We start from the raw sequence: 19,404 nt of genomic DNA on the forward strand, positions 1-19,404 counted from the left end.
AAAAAACACACAATACATATTGAATATATATGCATATGGAGGGGGTAAGCATTTCCAAGAAATGTCAGACTGTTTTCCAAGAAATGGCGAATGGTGTAAATACAGTGAATAAACTATATAAACTCCAAAATAATACTCAATATTTCATCCAAAACTCTTATACACTAAGCAACAAAATTAACGCACCACCTTAAAAATGGGACATATCTTTGATGTCTTGTATTTCCTAAACCTCTTGTCCGATTTTAGTGATTTTTTTATTATACGATAGCTATATTCTTCAAGATGTCGATGTGATAATATTATTGCTAAACAGATACGTGTCATTGTATACCGGGTGTAAAAATGATAGTGTGTTTTTTCCTCAAAGTTTGGAACACCCTGTGGAATATTCTAGAGTAAATAAAATATTTAAATTAAAACCCAACTGTAGCCTTAGGCTTTCTTAACATTTTACTTTTTGATTTATTTGCTTATGTGGGATAATAAAAAAGTTAGGTACTTTAACAACTAGCCATGTTATTTATCAATACAGGGTGTTTCTAAATAGGTGCGACAAACTTTAAGGGGTAATTCTACATTAAACAATAATGACAGTTTGCTTTATAATAGTATCTACGCAAATTCCTCGTTTCCGAGATACGGGATGTTACATTTTTTCTTACAAACTGACGATTTATTTATTACTCTAAAACAGGTTGAGATATACAAATGAAATTTGGTATGTTTTAAGAGGTAGTTATTGCGCATTTTTTACATATAACTAAGAATTTTCTATTCACCATTGGCGTGCATACGGGATATATCTAAAATGTTTATACGCGTATGCACGCCAATGGTGAATATAAAATTCTTAATTGTATGTCAAAAAATGCGCAATAGCTACTTCTTAAAACCTACCAAATTCATTTGCATATCTTAACCAGTTTTAGAGCAATAAATAAATCATCAGTTTGTAAGAAAAAATTCAACATCCCTTATCTTGGAAACAAAGCATTTGCGGACATATGTTTATAAAGCAAACGGTCATTATTTTTTCATGCAGAATTATATGTTAATGTTTGTCGCAATTATTTAGAAACACCCTGTATTGATGAATAACATTGCTAGTTGGTAAAGTAACTAACTTTTTTATTATTGAACATAAGCGAATGAATCAAAAAGCAAAATGTTCAGAAAGCATAAGGCTACTGTTAAGTTTTAATTTCAATATTTTATACACGCTAAAGTATTCCACAGGGTGTTCCAAACTTTGAGGAAAAAACACACTATCATTGTTACACCCGGTATACAATAACACATACTTGTTTGGCAATAATATTATTACATCGATATTCTTGAAGAATAAAGCTATAAAATACTAAAAAAATCTCTCCAATCGGACAACAGGTTTAGTAAATACGAGACATCAAAAATGTCCCATTTTTACGGTGGTGCGTTAATTTTGACGCATAGTGTATGAGGGTATTATTATTAAATTTACATAAATATTATATTGAATAAATATAACAAATATATTATAGCAAAATGTAGTACTTACCGATTAAAACTACATATTTTATGTTTTATTTTTCATAACGCACAAATTCTTGCACTCCTTGTTATAGTTTTCTTGGATTATATCGGCAAATACTAGACGAAATGCACTAAAATCGATAGTCGCTTAAGATAATTTTATCACAAACACATAAAAACTATTAGACAAAAAATAAAAACGACAAACGTTGTTGCATTTCAAATGCACATCATGGCCGCCTTCACACATGCGTAAATGCGTATAATCCACTGCGCGAATCAAGTAATTATTACACCGCTAATAGACCAGGGCGCATCTGTAAAAATATTAGTGCATTTGGACGTTGAGAGGTGACTCAAATTTTTTTGCAGAAATTACTTGAAAATAACTCAAATAATAATAGTTGAGTTATCCTCCCTCTCGAAAAGGTCCGGAACATTGTTTAAATAATCAAAATGTCAAAAAATTAAGCAAAAATTCGATTTTTTTCTTGGTTTTTTAATTATAACTTTAAAAGTATTCATTTCCGAGAAAAGTTGTACTAACATAAAAGTTGCATAATTAAATTTCCTACAATATAGAATTAGTTGAAAATTTAAAAAATAGTCACCCTTGTTGCAAAATAGCAATTATTGTGAAAAAAACATACAAAAACAAGTATTCGTATTTTACGTTTTTCAACCATTTATACTACACTTAGGACCTTCATATTTCACCCTGAAAAACTTTATGATTCAGTAAAACAATACTGTAAATTTCATTAATATCGGTTGAATAGATTTTGCAAAATAAATTTTGCAATCCAGCTTTCGTAAAAAAAATTCATTTTTTCAAAATATTACAGGACTGAAAATAAAGCAGATAGCAAGTTGAAAATTTTTTTGCATATAGAAGTGTACTGTACCTTTCATTCGCAATTTTACAAAATTAAAATTGATTAACACCACGGCGTCAGGAATTTTTTTAAATAAACATTAATTATTGGTGCTACGCGCAGGACAGCGGATAGTTTGCTCTGATTGGGCATTCTAATGACCTTTGATAATTATTGATACATTTTAATTTTTATTACATTTCGATATAAATAAATAAATTTGTTTATTGCAAAATAAAAACACATACTCTATCCTTTGATATAACAATTTTATTAGCAAAAACTTTCTTTATTCATATATTTTAACTTAAATAATAAAAGTTTATTATTTTTAAACATATGCAATTGTTTAAACAATATTTCACAAACAATAATAAAATTAGTTTGATTTTTGTGGAATTAAAATATTAAAATACAACAAAATCTAGAGTAAGAAAATAATATATTAGATAAAGATTGGAAGACATTTTGGTGGAAATCAACTTGTATGAATCGAACACCGCTGTCCTGCGCGTAGCACCAAAGATTATTGTTTATTTCAAAAATTTCCTGACGCCGTGGTAATTAATCGATGTTAATTTTGAAAATTGCAAATGAAAGGTACAGTACACTTCTATAACAAAAAAAAATTCTAACTTGCTATCTGCTTTATTTTCAGTCCTGTAATATTTTGAAAAAATTAATTTTTTTTGCGAAAGCTGGATTGCAAAATTTATTTTGCGAAATATGTTAAACCGATCTTAAAGAAACTTACAGTGTTGTTTTACTGTATCATAAAGTTTTTCTGGGTGAAATATGAAGGTCCTAAGTGTATCATAAATGGTTGAAAAACGTAAAATGCGAATACTTGTTTTTGTATGGTTTTTTCGCAATTATTGCTATTTTGCAACTAGGGTGACTATTTTTTAAATTTTTAACAAATTTTATATTGTAGGAAATTTAAATACGCAACTTTTATGTCAGTACAACTTTTCTCGGAAATGAATACTTTTAAAGTTATAATCAAAAAACGAAGAAAAAAATCGAATTTTTCCTTCAATTTTTGACATTTTGATTATTTAAACAATGTTCCGGACCTTTTTGAGAGGGAGGATAACTCAAATATTATTATTTGATTTATTTTCAAGCAATTTCTGCAAAAAAATTTGAGTCACCTCTCAACGTCCATCTCAAAACAGATCCGCCCTGGACTATAATCCATAGAACATATAAACAAAATTTTGTTTCATGTTCTAACAGCCGGTCAGTAGCTTAAGGATTAAAATCGCTAATTGAATCTGACAGTTATCACAGTTGGAAACGAAACCTTTCAAAACTAGTGTAAACAAGTATTACAAATTTACAGTTTAGTATTATTATGTTGTGTGAACTTAATATGAATTAAACTATTATAATAAAGTTATTTTATGCAAAGATTTAAATACAACAAATGTTTCTAAGAACTTTTTCGTTAAGAAAATAAACTTTTCGCGAATTTGTGCTGTGCTAAAACCTGTTCTACTCCAGACAACACTTCAATAGGTAGGTACATTATTTTTATTTCATATTGTGTAGCTTTAAATATGTCTCTTATATAATGTCCCTTATTCTTTTAATTATTTTTATTCTCGTTATATTACCAGTGTACTTTAAAGCCCTAAATGTTTTACTTCTATCGTAATGAAGTATTTCTTCGATTGTAATGAAGTGGTCTGGAAGCCCAAATGTGGTGCGTTTAATTGTTAATAACAAATTCTGGTAAAATTAGGTGTTTTTCAGGAATTATTAGAAGCCCTTTAAATAAATTGATAGTTTTAAGGTCTTCTCTGGTGTATTTTTGGTCGCTGAATCCAATGCGACTAGTCGCGATTACTCAAAATGTGTTCTTATTTTGTTAATAACAAAATAATTGTTTATTCGCCGAAAAGCTCGAACTGCGTTATCTACAGCAAGTTTGTAGTCTTTTTCATAGTATTTTTATACGCTAATTCTATTGTCACTAGTCGTGATAGCTTAAACCACGTTCCGACTTTGTTATTAATAAATGATTGCAAAAATAATGGTTTATAGTACGTTTACTCACGGTTTTTGCTTTAAATTAAAAAAACCTCCTAGAACGACATGAAATTTGGCATGCACGTAGCTAACATGTCAAACAAAACAAGTGATATTGTGCCGATGTGTGCTTTTACTCTGGGGGTGAGTTTCACTCCGTTTCGGGGGTGAAAAAAGAAACCTTTAAAATAAGTCCGGAATTGGATAAACTGATTAATTCTAAGCAACTTTTATTCTATACAGTTCTTTCACCCAGTCAATACTTTTCGAGTTATTTGCGAGTGAATATGTTGATTTTTCAACAAAAAAACAAAAATAACTCGAAAAGTATTGACGTGAAAAAACTGTATAGAACAAAAGTTTCTTATAATTAATTAGTTTATCCACTTCCGGACTTATTTTAAAGGTTTCTTTTTTCACCCTCGAAAAGGGGTGAAACTCACCCCCAGGGTAAAAGCATACATCGGCACAGTATCACTTGTTTTGTTTGACATGTTAGCTACGTGTATGCCAAATTTCATGTCAATAAAAGTGGTTTTTTAAAATCTAGAGCAAAAAATCGTGAGTGAATGTACTATAAACCGTTATTTTTGCAATAATTTATTAATAACAAAGTCGGAACGTGGTTTAAGCTATCACGACTAGTGGCAATCGATTTAGCGTATAAAAATACTATGAAAAATACTACAAACTTGCTGTAGATAGCGCATCTCGAGCTTTTCGGCGAATAAACAATTATTTTGTTATTAACAAAATAAGAACATATTTTGAGTAATTGCGACTAGTCGTATTCGATTCAGCGACCAAAATACACCAGAGAAGACCTTAACACTATCAATTTATGTACAGGGCTTCTAATAATTCCTGAAAAACACCTAATTTTACCATAATTTGTTAATAACAATTAAACGCACCATATTTGGGCTTCCAGACCACTTCCATTGGATTCAGCGACCCAAAAAACCTATAATACCACCATCAAACCGCGGCGACCTAAAAGTGCTCACGGGACTATGGATGGCGATTTTTGACAAAACACCGGTTTTCGGTTATACCGGTTTTTCCTACCTACGGTTTAACCTGGCGGTTATAACCGGTCAAAAAAACCGGTTATTCCATAAACCGGTGTTCGGTTTTTCTATTCATAGCCAATACCCAATAGGATACATTTACATTGCGCTTGAGTTTGCGATACTCCATTCGAATCAATATCAGTCTATATCAGTATAGAAATCAGTCATCAGCGTTGTGGAATCGGTTTCAGTCAGCTGAAAATTTCTCATTTACGCGCGGGGAGCGAAAAATTTTCCCATTTTTGTCTGAATTCAGTATTTTTTCCACTTTTCCGGTTTTTCACCGGTTATTACTTTAAAAAGAAAAAACCGGTTATAACCGGGACAAAAAAACAACCGGAAAAACCGATTATTGCCGAGGAAAAAAACCGGTTTTAGGTTATAACCGGTAGGTTTTTCCCATCCCTACACAGGACCCCCTATGTTGCGACTAGACTATATTTGATCTATTTTCACTCTTTCATGATTCAAATGTTACATATTTTTTAAATTCATCAAATAGAAGATTAAAGATAAATTACTAATCGATATCTTGTTTTTGCCTATTTACAATAATTAATTAAACTAATTTGTTCCATTACCTACATGTACTGAAAATTATATCATACATTAGTGGCATTATACAGTGGCGGATCTACGGGGAGGGAAAAAGGGGAAATCCCCCCTAACAAGGTACAAAATTAAAGAAAAAAATTATTGTTAAAACATAAAAATTATCAGCTGACATGAAACTTAAACTACAGACAGAAAAATTCAACCCAATAAACACGCTATGACACACCAGACACACCTGGGACACCTGGGACACCTCCCAGACGGTCTTAAGAAGATTCCCACCTCCCAAAAAAATAATAATAAAAATACACGCTATACTAAAATCAGAATAAAGATGCACTAGAAATAAACAAACCAAGACACTTAAATGTTACGAGGAGCACCCCCAAATCAAGATTTACAATGTATGGATATACATTGCAAATCCCAAATCATGATTTACAAAGTTTATACATTGTAAATCCTGATTTGGGAGTTCTCCTAGTAACGTTCAACGTGTCTTGGTTTGTTTATTTCTAGTGAACCTCTGTTTTTAGTGTATTATATCTAAGTTCATTCCCAGTCCTTTCTTAATCTCTGTTATTTATTCTATATCTTCTTGATACTCTGCAGCTTCTCCTTAGGAATTCCATCTCTGTTGCACTTATTTTGTTTTTTCTTTTCTTATTTATTATCCAATTTTTAGAGTCAGGATACTTCTTGTCATAGTGTTATATACAGGGTGGGGCATTAGTGAGACAAAGTCCAATTATTCGTTTGTCGTAAGAGATGCGAAAAAAGTTATTTACATAAAAGTTGGGGCACGGATAAGACCATAATCTAAAAATATTTTCAGATATACAGGGTCACCCGTATTTAGTGTTGCCCAAATGCAAGACCAAGACGAGACTTAAACAGTCTTGGTCTTGGTCTTGCACCAATACACCTGGTCTTGGTCTTGGTCTTGGTATTGCACTCCCAGTCTTGGTCTTGGTCTTGGTCTTGCAGCAAGAGTCTTGGAAGTCTCGCAGTTACCCACTAGCATATTGCTATTTATTAAATATTACTTTAGATCTTAGAACAACGTAAACGTATAGGTACATTTTCAGCTTGACTTAACATAGACATAGTAAAAACCAACCAAATTAATAAATGTCTAAACAACTCACATTGGGTGGGTTTGAACCCACGATCCAAACTATCCCTGCCTATAGTCTCTAACGTCTAACTAACTGAGCTATCTACCATGTCCCACGGGAGTCAGTCTGTTTCTTAATAAAAGTTTGCATTTTGTGTTTGGTGTCCTTCGATAGATTTTTCAAAAATATTGAATACGTGTAATTTTCAGTTTTTCGATCTCATATTCTTTTCGCGAAATATCGTGAGGTTCACATTTACAATTTAAAATTTACCCCCCACCCCTCTCCGTGGATGGTCGTGTTTAGTATCATTCGATAGATTTTTGAAAAATATTGAACGTACTTTTTAATTTTTCGATCTGACATTCATTTCGCGAAATATTAGCTTTTTTGTGAAATTTTGTGACTCACCCATTTCCTTACGCCCCACTCAAATCGTCTGATTTTTTAAATATACACTGTTTTGCATGTACATACTAAACTTACCTTATCTTAATCTGACGATTTCGAGTTTTTCTAAGGATATATATTTTTTTTGGGCCTCCCTTAACGAATTCCCCTGTATTAAAAGCCAATATATGGTAGAGGTACATTTACAGGGTACAAGGTTTCTCCCCATGTGATAACCTGGCGCGCTCCAGTAACTGCAAAAATCCCCGCTTGGGTTCCCCTACCATTAAATGCATCATTTTATTTCAATTTTTTATAAGATATATTTTTGCTTAGAATATTTTTTTCGATAAAATACTTACTTTTTGAGTCATTTGCGCAAAAACAGTCGAAAAACGTGTGATTTTTTTTTTGTTGAAAAATGAACATATTCAGTCGCAAATAGCTCGAAAAGTATTGACTTGGTTTATTTGTAAATGAATAAAATAGAACAAAAGTTGCTTAGAATTAGTCAGTTTATTCAACCTTGACTTATTTTGAACCTTTGTTTTTTAACCCCCCAAGAAGGGGTGAAAGGTGAAACTCATCCCCAGGGTAAAATCACACATGCATCGGCCAATATATCTTTTTTGACGTGTTAGCTATGTGTACGCAAACATGTCAATCCAAAATCCAAGCGGTTCTTTAAAATTTCAAGGTTTTGTAACATTTTACCGTGAGTTAATGGACCATACAGGGTAGCCGGGCATTATCTTATCTAGTGCTTTTTCAGCAAAAAATTTTGTTTGGCCTATTGATCTAATATCTAATTGCACACTCTGCAAAAAGTTTATAAGTAGGACGTTTAGTCTTTACGATATGGTATTATTCCCACTAACTGATAAGGAAAAACAATTGACTGGGTGTCCGTAACAGTAGATATGCTATTCGTATTATATTTTTATCAACAAAGGCGACATTATATCTTTAAAAGTTTCAATGCGATATTATTATACTGTCGGCGGCGTCACACAACACAAGCAGATTATTTTATGAAAGGTATTCTTAAAATCTAGTACAATTACTTTCGGAGCGAAGGCGTTGTCTGATATATATTAGGAAAGAATGAAATAAATATTTTATTTTTACATTGTAATAATTGACCTCTGAGTGTTCTTATATGGATATTTTAATTCGCTATATATGTTTATCGTATTGTTCATAATGCGCATAAATCCAATTTTCCAAATTTTTGTTATATATTTTTTTGCGTCTCATTGTCTCTAAGCATATTAGGTCTGGATCCCGCGTATGAAAAAAAAGTTGATTAATAGCAAGCTAAAATTTGTTAATAGCTTAAGGGTGTCTAGTCGGATAAACTTTGATATATGGGAACACTGTAACAGGGGCAGTTTTAATTTCGGAACAGATTAAAAATTTGGAACATCAGAACATGAAAACGTCACATGTATTTTGTCCGACAGAACTTCCAATTGATTTGTTACCCTTTCATTAAACTCTCATGCAAAAATCAGACTGCTTTTTATCACTAAATGGGCATGTTAATGAGTGGAAACACGTAGAACATGTCAAATGACAGGAATTATGACAGGTGATAAATAGAAATCTGATTTTTGCATGAGTGTTTAATGAAAGGGTAACAAATCAATTGGAAGTTCTGTCCGACAAAATACTAGGAACGTTTTCGTAGTCTGATGTTCCCAATTTTTAACCTGTTCCAAAATTAAAACTTCCCCTGTTCCAGTGTTTCCATACATCAAAGTTTGTCCGACTAGACACCCTTAAGCTATTAACAAATTTTCAGCTTGCTATTAATCAATTTTTTTTCATACGCGGGATCCAGACCTATATTCCCGAACTAATATATTCCATAAAACGACAATCAATCCTAACTGCAAGACGCAAGAGTCTCGCAGGCTTAGTCTTGTTCTGCTCAAGTCTTGCACGGTCAGTCTTGGTCTTGGTCTTGCTAAAATAAGGCGGTCTTGGTCTTGGTCTTGGTCTTGCTAAAACGCAAGAACAAGACCAAGACTGCAAGACCAAGACCGATTTTTGGCAACACTACCCGTATTGACAGGGTGACACAAACTTTTGTTTTTTTAAACGGAACAACCTGTATTTTTTTACATTTTTGGATTCTCCTCGATGTCTTCTTTCTTAAGATATAGGGTTTTCTAATATTATAAGAGGTAGTTTAAAAGATAATTACGTTTTATTGTTAATTTCGTAGCAGTATTCACACCCTGTAGAATTGTAGTGATTTGACATCAAAGTTTCTATTTATGGTCAAACGATTTTTAATATAGTCTACTATTGTTAAACATTAGTAATATAGCGAAAAGTTTAATATTAATAAACAGGGTTGGTCAAAACTCGGAATGAGTATTTTCTGAGTTTTCTTAAATAGAACACACTGTATTTTAGTATTCTAATGAAATGCTATTTTATGGTACTTTTTTATTTCTTAATCATTCCCTATACCTAAGTGCTTTAATTTTTGAGTTATTCGTGATTCTTTAATCCAAACATTAATTGCAACACAAAATACGTGAAATTTTATTAGGTGGCTGTGCAAATATGCAAGCAAAAATAATTTGTCAAAAAAAAGGTAGACTGATCCTTAATTTATTAATTTTGGATGAGATATCCATCCAAATACCTACGTAGTTAAAATTGGTGGTGTGGTGCGTAAAATATTAATAAAAACATACAAGATTCTACCTGGTTGGCTATGACCTGGTTGATAAATTTGCTAAAACATTTGACATTATACTTTTTTATAGTTCCAGCTTTGTTACCATTACTAATATGCATTTTTCTAATGAGTAACTGATCAAATTGGTTTTTGTGCTAGGAGAGTGTATCAAAAATGTGCTACTAGCAATAAGAATTTTTCATCAGCAATTCCCTGATAGACGAAAACCAAGAAGAGAAACTTTTGAAAGTACACTAAAGCGATTTCAACAGTCTAGGTCTAGATAGTTAGATTATAAGAACGTTCTTCCTAATATGCAGATCCTCAGATACACTAAGGATTACATTTAATTCATTTTATTAATTTACAATAGTTTATATTTGATCAGGTTTTTCGTAATTTAAGTATCCAGTCCGTTAAAACCGTTTTAGTATACTTTAAAAAGTTTCTCTTCTCGGTTTTCGTTTATCAGTAGTAGCTACATTTTTGTTATACTCTCCTAGCACAAAAACGATTTTAATCAGTTACTCATCAGTTACTTATTAAAAAAATTAATATTAGTAATGGTAACAAAGCAACCGGAACTATAAAAATAGTATAATGTCAAATGTTTCAGCAAAATTGTCATACAACTATGTAGGTAGAATATTATATATTTTTATTTATATTTTACGCACCAACAGTCTTAACTACGTAGGTATTTGAATATCTCATCCAATATTAATAAATTAAGGATCAGTCTAGATTAATATCTACCTTTTTTTTGAAAAATTATTTTTGAATGAATATTTGCACAGCCACCTAATAAAATTTCACGTAATTTTTGTTGCAATTAATGTTTGGATTAAAAAATCACGAATAACTCAAAAATTAAAGCACTTAGATATAGGGAATGCTTAAGAAACAAAAAAGTACCATAAAATGTCATTTCATTAGGATACTAAAATACAGGGTGTTCTATTTAAGAAAACTCAGAAAATACTCATTCCGAGTTTTGACCAACCCTGTATATTAATATTAAACTTTTCGCTATATTATTAATGTTTAACAATAATAGACTATATTAAAAATCGTTTGACCATAAATAGAAACTTTGATGTCAAATCACTACAATTCTACAGGGTGTGAATATTGCTACGAAGTTAACAATAAAACGTAATTATCTTTTAATCTGAGTCGTATAATATTACAAAAGCATATATTTTGAGAAGCCATTGAGAAGTCATTGAGGAGAATCCAAAATGTAAAAATATACAGGGTGTTCCATTTAAAAAAACATAAGTTTGTGTCACCCTGTCAATACGGGTGACCCTGTATATCTGAAAATATTTTTAAATTATGGTCCTGACCGTGCTCCAACATTTACCTAAATAACTTTTTTTGTATCTCTTACGACAAACGAGTAATTGGACTTTGTCACACTAATGCCCCACCCTGTATGTTACTGGCCAAACACGATTAAAGGACAAACTAGTTTGGCCTGGGTCAAACTAATTTGTCCTAAGCGCGTTAGGATAAACGAGTATGGCCTAGGCCAAACTAGTTTGTCCTATCGCGCGTGGGCCAAACTAGTTTTTCCTATGCCAAACTAGTTTGTCCTGATATAAATACACACACTTCAGACCAAAATAGTTTGGCCTAGGCCAAACTAGTTTATCCTGAAGTGTATGTTTTTATATCAAGAAAAACTAGTTTATATATATTGTTATATTTCTATTTGATATAAAAATTAAAATTTGATAATTATAAACAAAATTTACTGTAATATAAAATATTTTTAATTTTCTCAACCTCGGGCATATAAATTTAGAACAACCTGTATACAACAAATTGTTATATTTAATTTTAAGAAGTGATTAGAATAAGCGTACGAAACTCGGAACAATGTGCTTAGATAAACAAAGTGAATGACGCGTACCATTATCGTTCTTCTCGGAAGGTCGATCATTAGCCTATGCTAAATAAAACTCAGTGAAATAGATGATAGTTCATTATCGTTTTTCGCGGAAGGTTTCGATCATTAGCCTATGCTAAATAAGACTCATTTGAAAGAGAGAATAGGTCATTAAAATTTGTAAATAGTTAGAAAGTATTTTAGAATGGGAATTAAATATTTTCTTTTGAAATCCATTAAGCATATTTAGAAAGATTAAAAATTGGTTTTGAGGAATACTGCGAATGAGAGTTGGTGGTGGAAGATTGATTTGTGAATCTGGAAGGGATATTTAGAAAGTAGGTGAATGAATGACAAAGTGAGAGCAGAATGTTTTGAGCTGTCGAGAAGTGAAATCGGGTAGTAGACGGTAGTGTACGGAGAGTGAGAAAGCCGGTGTAGTTCCGTGAGTGTGGAGTATCTATCGTGGAACGAGAAGTAGGCCAGGTCGAGAGTAAAAGAACCTCCTTGAGCCAAGAGTGTCCCGGTAGCTGATAGCAGTTTCGAAAAAGGTAGAACACAGCATCACAACAGAAGCAGGAACGAGAACTATTCGAGCTAGTTTTACAAAGGAGAACATTACTGGAAGCCAGGACGAGGTTTGATCGCAGCCAAGGATAGCAGGAAACGGGTCTTGTGTGAGGACATTTTCAATTCACCAGGAAAAGGTCAGTCTCATTTGTTTGGACATGAATGTATGGGTTTTTCGTATTAAATTCCACATAAAAAATTGAATAACATAATCAATAATATCAGAAAAGCTTCATCAAACTTAAATAGAGTTGTGCTAATAACTCCTAATAGTTAAATGTTAATAAAAACTTTCAATTGAAAACTAAAAGGAAATAAGATTCCCATTTGTAAATGTTATGTTTAAGAATAATAAGAAATAGCAAATATTAAGCATTGATTGCCTTTTAAATAAAATAAAAAATATTTTGATTATAATTGTAACCCATATATGTGTATTTTTTTTACTCTTTTCTTTTCTATCCCGATTAGGAACCATTAAGAAATATTTGAAGCCACGAAAGTAAGTAATTAATTTATAATTCGCCCTGAGATTGAAAACATATTGATATGTGATCTGGTTAATTAATTAGATTAGTATTAATACATTGATTAAATTAAGTGACATATAAGAATATTATCTCATATCAATAATCAAGATCACATCAACTGGCGCCCAACGTGGGGCATTGTAAAGTATTTCTAGTGGCAAATTTGAAGGATAGAAAGAGTAAAGCCGGTATTTGAAAATTTATATGCCTGTGGTAAAAAGTGAGATACTTACATTTGATAACATAAAATTTTAGATCTCTTTAGGTACAAATTTTACATAACTGATTTAATAATTTATTTTTACGATATTTGCATTTGATATATTTATTGACAATTTATAATATTTGGGTGAGAAAAAGTCGTCTTGGTAACACTAGTAAAATTTCATATTTGGCGGGGATAGTACTTCTTGAAAACAAATGTCTGTGACAAGAAGCCAAAGCAAAGACAACAAAAAACAAAAAGAACATTCAGACCAAGAAGATATTTTAGACACGACAATCATGGCATCAGAACAGCAAGAATTATCAGGAATAGATAAACTATTACAACTGATGCAACTCCAGTCACAAAAAATGGATGAAGCAAAAAGGACAATGGATAAAGTGGAGAAAAAAATGGATGACAATCAACAGGAAACAAAACAAGCGATAGAAGAGAACAATAAGAAAATAGAGGAACGCATAGAAAAGTATGAAATGAAAATTAAAGATCACATGCAAAAACAAGAAATGAGAATGAAGGACCACATGAAAGAACAAGAAATGAAAATTCAAAATAAAATGAAGGAGTTAACGAATTGCCAGAAAAAAGAAATGGAAAGTTTGGAAAACAAGTTGCAAAACGCTATTCAAGCAGACATAGAAGAAGTGGAAAGAAAGATTGCGGAAATCAATACTCAACAGAATGTCGGAGAAAGAAGAGAAATGGTTATACATAGCACAGATGACGTGAAGATAAGGTTTGGCGGGGATGTAAGAAGATTACACCCAGTGCCGTTCATAAATAGCCTAAAAAAGAAAATACAGCACATCGGAAATTTCGAAACAGCAAAAGAAACTATCAGAAACCATCTCAAATATGAAGCAATCCTATGGTTCGATAGTAAAGAAGAAGAATTCGGCAATTGGCAACAATTTGAACAAAAATTTTTGAATTATTTCTGGGGAAAAGTCCAACAATTGGAAATTAACAAGGAATTGCAAAATGGGAAATACAATGATAGGATGGGGGTATCAGAAAGGACATATGCTTTACAAATTTACAATAATGCAAAACATTTACAATATAATTACTCATCGGAACAATTAGTCGAACTGATTGCAAGACATTTCGAAGAAACGCTGGAAGACCATATCACATTGCAAAACTACAAAGACATAGATAGTCTATGCCAATTCTTACAAATAAGAGAATCACGTCTAAGAGAAAGAAAATCAAGAAGGTCGCGAGAAGATTACAGGCCCCGAGAAACACAAGATTACAGAGATAGAAATCAAAATAGGAGGGACTATACAAGACGAGATTTTAATCCCAGAAGGGAAAACGAAAATAGAGACAACGGAAGAGGAAATTATGAACAAAGAAATAGGCAATGGAATGAGGACAGAAATCGAGAATACCAGAATAGAAACACCACACGCTCAAATCAAGAAAACAGAAATAATGGTAGACAAAATGAACAGGGATATCGAGAAAACCGAAACAGATCCGACAGACCAAGAGAAAATAGAAGAGAAGTAAATAATACCCAGACAGATGAATATGACGGAGAGAGACATTATGACGAAAATATAAACAACGATGAGCAACCGGCGTCTTTTCACGACGGCGCTCACTAAAAACCAAAAATCAAACAGGAATCTTTTGTCACCCCAAGGAGTTTATTAAATTGGCAGGAAACAACGAAAAGAAAAATGGAGTTAATTTAAAATTTGTGGATGGATTTATCAACGAGAAACCAATTAAAATTATGATAGACACTGGATCTGAAATAACATTGGTCAACAGAAAACTAATAGAAGAAGTTAACTTAACAAATTTAATTTATAAAATACCTAGGGTAAATTTAGTGGGCGCAAACAAACGGACATTGGCAACTATAAATGAAGGCATACGAGTAATGGTACGACTGGGCAAGAATATGTATGCACTACAATGTGTAATAATGCCAAACATGTCACATGACATGATAGTAGGAGTGGACGAATTGGCAGAAAAACATGTAGTGATAGATTTTAAAAATAATACGATGAAACTAACAGAAGAAAAAGAAAAAGAACAGGACAAGGAACATGAGAAACAAAATACGGACGAATCAGGTAAAGAACAAACAGTGGAAATGAATTTGGCAGCGAAGCAAGGACAAAAAAAAAAAGGAGAAAAGGTCAGAAAAAGATAAAAGAAAATGAAACCTGTGGCTCCTCAAAAGAAGAGTTGAGCCCAGAAGAAGAAAATTTGAGAGTATCAGAAACAAAGGAAACCTGGGATTCCTCAAAAGAAGAGACGGGCTCAGGAGAAGAAGAAATAAAGCTAAAAAATGAAAGTGAAAAGAATATGATTGAAACAGTGGTATTTGAAGAGGAGGTATATGCAAACGAGGATGCAGAATGCACGGTAAACATGTGTGAAGAATCTGAGAAAAAAGACAGAAAATTGATATGTGGAGAAGGGAAAGAAAAAGAATTGCGGATGATGTTAAGAAACTACGAAAATTTGATCAATGAGGAAAACAGAGTGGCTAAAAAGTACGAACATTCATTTGAGGTGAAAAACTTGGGAAATTTTCGATCAAAGACTTACCCGATTCCATACAAGTATCGACAAGAGGTGAAAGAAGAAATAAATAAAATGTTGGAAGATCAAATCATCGAAAGATGTGATTCACCGTATGTTAACCCGATTGTGATAGTAAAGAAAAGCAGTGGAGAATTGAGATTATGTTTAGATGCCAGGAATATCAACCAGCACACTGTATCACAATATGAATCACCTCTAAACATCGAGGCCATTTTTGGAAGAATCACGGGGTCACACATATTTTCGAAAATTGACTTAAAACACAGTTTTTGGTTGATACCGTTAGCTGAAAAGTGTAGAAACTACACCGCTTTTTCTATTGATGGTATTGTCTACCGGTTTAAGGTAGTGCCGTTTGGATTGCAAAGTGCTTGTGCTGCACTCGTCCGAGCTCTACATACCATTTTGAATCGCCACGAAGATTTCATAGTTCATTATATCGATGATTTATTAATTTTTTCACAAGATACTCAGAGTCATCTGAAACACATAGAAATAATTCTGGAAGAATTGGACACAGCGGGATTGAAATTAAACATTGAAAAATGTCAATTTTTTCAAAAAGAAGTCATTTATTTGGGTTTTCAATTGGACACCAAAACAGTAAGATTAGCCGAAGACAGAGTCAAGCTCATAGATGAATACCCAAGACCAACGAATTTGAAAACATTGAGAGGTTTTCTTGGCACGATTAATTATTTTAAAAAACTGATTCCCGATTTGAGCCAAAAGGAAATCCCTCTGATAAAGTTGCTTAAAAAAGGAATAAAATGGAATTGGAAAGAAGAACAGGAGGAAGCTTTCAAAACATTAAAACGAGAATTCGCAAAAGGAACGAAAATATACCACCCCATTTACAATTTACCTTTTATACTCTGAACTGATGCGTCCATACAAAAATTTGCAGGAGTTTTGTCTCAAATACAAAACGACCAAGAAGTGCCGATATGTTTTATATCTCGAGTGACTAAAACACATGAGAGAAAATATAGTGTTACAGAATTGGAGTTTGCCAGTGTACTATATTGCGTAAACAAATTGAGGTTTTACTTATTGGGAGCAAAATTCACAATCGAAACAGACCATGCAGCTTTAGTACATATCATGAAGAATAGATTAGTAAATAATAGAATACATAGAGGCATTCTATTATTACAGGAGTATGATTTTGAGTTCCGATATATAAAAGGAAAAGACAACATAATAGCCGACGCTCTAACACGGGATGAGGACACGGGAAAAAAGGAAACAATTACTCTACAGGTGGGACTAAATAGATTAATACAAGAAGAAGGGATATATTCGTTAAATGAGATAAGGACAAACCAAGAAGACCTAGAGGAAAGAGAGAAAAGAAGAGCGGAAGTAGAAAATGACATATATTTTAAGAGAATAGACGGAAAGGAACTATATTTAGTGACACAGACATTGGTCGAAAAGATAATAAAGAAATTACATGAGGACAATGGGCATATCGGTAGCAGAAAAGTTTGGCTCGTTTTTAGGGAAAATTACATCAGCCGACAGGATTACCGCATTGCAAAGGAAATTACCCAGAAGTGCGATGTATGTCAAAAATATAAGAGTCGGAATTTCAAAAACGAAAATGTTGCCAAAAATATTGAAGCCCGAAACAAACTAGACATTGTAGCAATAGATATGTTAAGCGATCTAATTATGACCACTAAAAGGAACAAACATATTCTGGTAATGGTGGATGTGTTTTCAAAATACGTAAAATTATATAGTTGCCGCACCACAAAGGGGGAGGAAATATTAAGAAAAATCGACAATTTTATAGCCATAGTAGGAACACCAAAAAAGATCCTACTGGACAATGCAACGTATTTCCGAAATGATCGTTTCAAGGGACAACTTCGAGAACGAGGAATAGAGACAAATTTTGTCAGCATCAGGCATCCACAGAGTAATCCTTCGGAACGATTCATACAGGAAGTGACGAAATTTCTTCGCATTGCAACAGATGGTCAACATCGCCACTGGGACAGGAAAATGGCGGAAATAGAAAGGTATCTAAATACAATTCCGAGCACAGTAACAAAAGAGACCCCAGAATACATCATGAAGGGTGTACTGCCGATTAGGCCATGGGAAGACCAAGAGCCAAAAGAATATCAACAGGTGATTGAAACCGTACAGAGAAGATTACGGCGAAGCAACGAAAAATATATCCAAAGACAGGAACAAAATAGAAAAAGAAGACCAGTGACTTTCCAAAAGGGTGAAAAAGTACTCGTGAGGGCATTACGAGTATCAAATCTTCCTGGGGGCATTTGCGCAAAGTTGATGCCTGTTTTCGAAGGCCCTTACATCGTGAATAATGAAAATGGGATAAATAGTTATGAGTTGAGGCACAGGAACTCGGAAAAGATCCGAGGAATTTATAATATTCACGATGTATACAAATATCACGAATAAAAGACAGAATTACATGAAGTAGATAGTAAGTTAGGATATAAGACGTAGATTAAAGTAAGGAAATATACAGGGAGTTGGTTTTGCCTCGAGAAAATTTATTTAAAAATGCAGATAAATTTTATCGAATACAAGGCGGGGATTTGTTATATTTCTATTTGATATAAAAATTAAAATTTGATAATTATAAACAAAATTTACTGTAATATAAAATATTTTTAATTTTCTCAACCTCGGGCATATAAATTTAGAACAACCTGTATACAACAAATTGTTATATTTAATTTTAAGAAGTGATTAGAATAAGCGTACGAAACTCGGAACAATGTGCTTAGATAAACAAAGTGAATGACGCGTACCATTATCGTTCTTCTCGGAAGGTCGATCATTAGCCTATGCTAAATAAAACTCAGTGAAATAGATGATAGTTCATTATCGTTTTTCGCGGAAGGTTTCGATCATTAGCCTATGCTAAATAAGACTCATTTGAAAGAGAGAATAGGTCATTAAAATTTGTAAATAGTTAGAAAGTATTTTAGAATGGGAATTAAATATTTTCTTTTGAAATCCATTAAGCATATTTAGAAAGATTAAAAATTGGTTTTGAGGAATACTGCGAATGAGAGTTGGTGGTGGAAGATTGATTTGTGAATCTGGAAGGGATATTTAGAAAGTAGGTGAATGAATGACAAAGTGAGAGCAGAATGTTTTGAGCTGTCGAGAAGTGAAGTCGGGTAGTAGACGGTAGTGTACGGAGAGTGAGAAAGCCGGTGTAGTTCCGTGAGTGTGGAGTATCTATCGTGGAACGAGAAGTAGGCCAGGTCGAGAGTAAAAGAACCTCCTTGAGCCAAGAGTGTCCCGGTAGCTGATAGCAGTTTCGAAAAAGGTAGAACACAGCATCACAACAGAAGCAGGAACG

The sequence above is a fragment of the Diabrotica virgifera genome, chromosome 10 (genome assembly GCF_917563875.1).
Source record: "Diabrotica virgifera virgifera chromosome 10, PGI_DIABVI_V3a".
In the NCBI taxonomy this organism is placed as follows: domain Eukaryota; kingdom Metazoa; phylum Arthropoda; class Insecta; order Coleoptera; family Chrysomelidae; genus Diabrotica; species Diabrotica virgifera.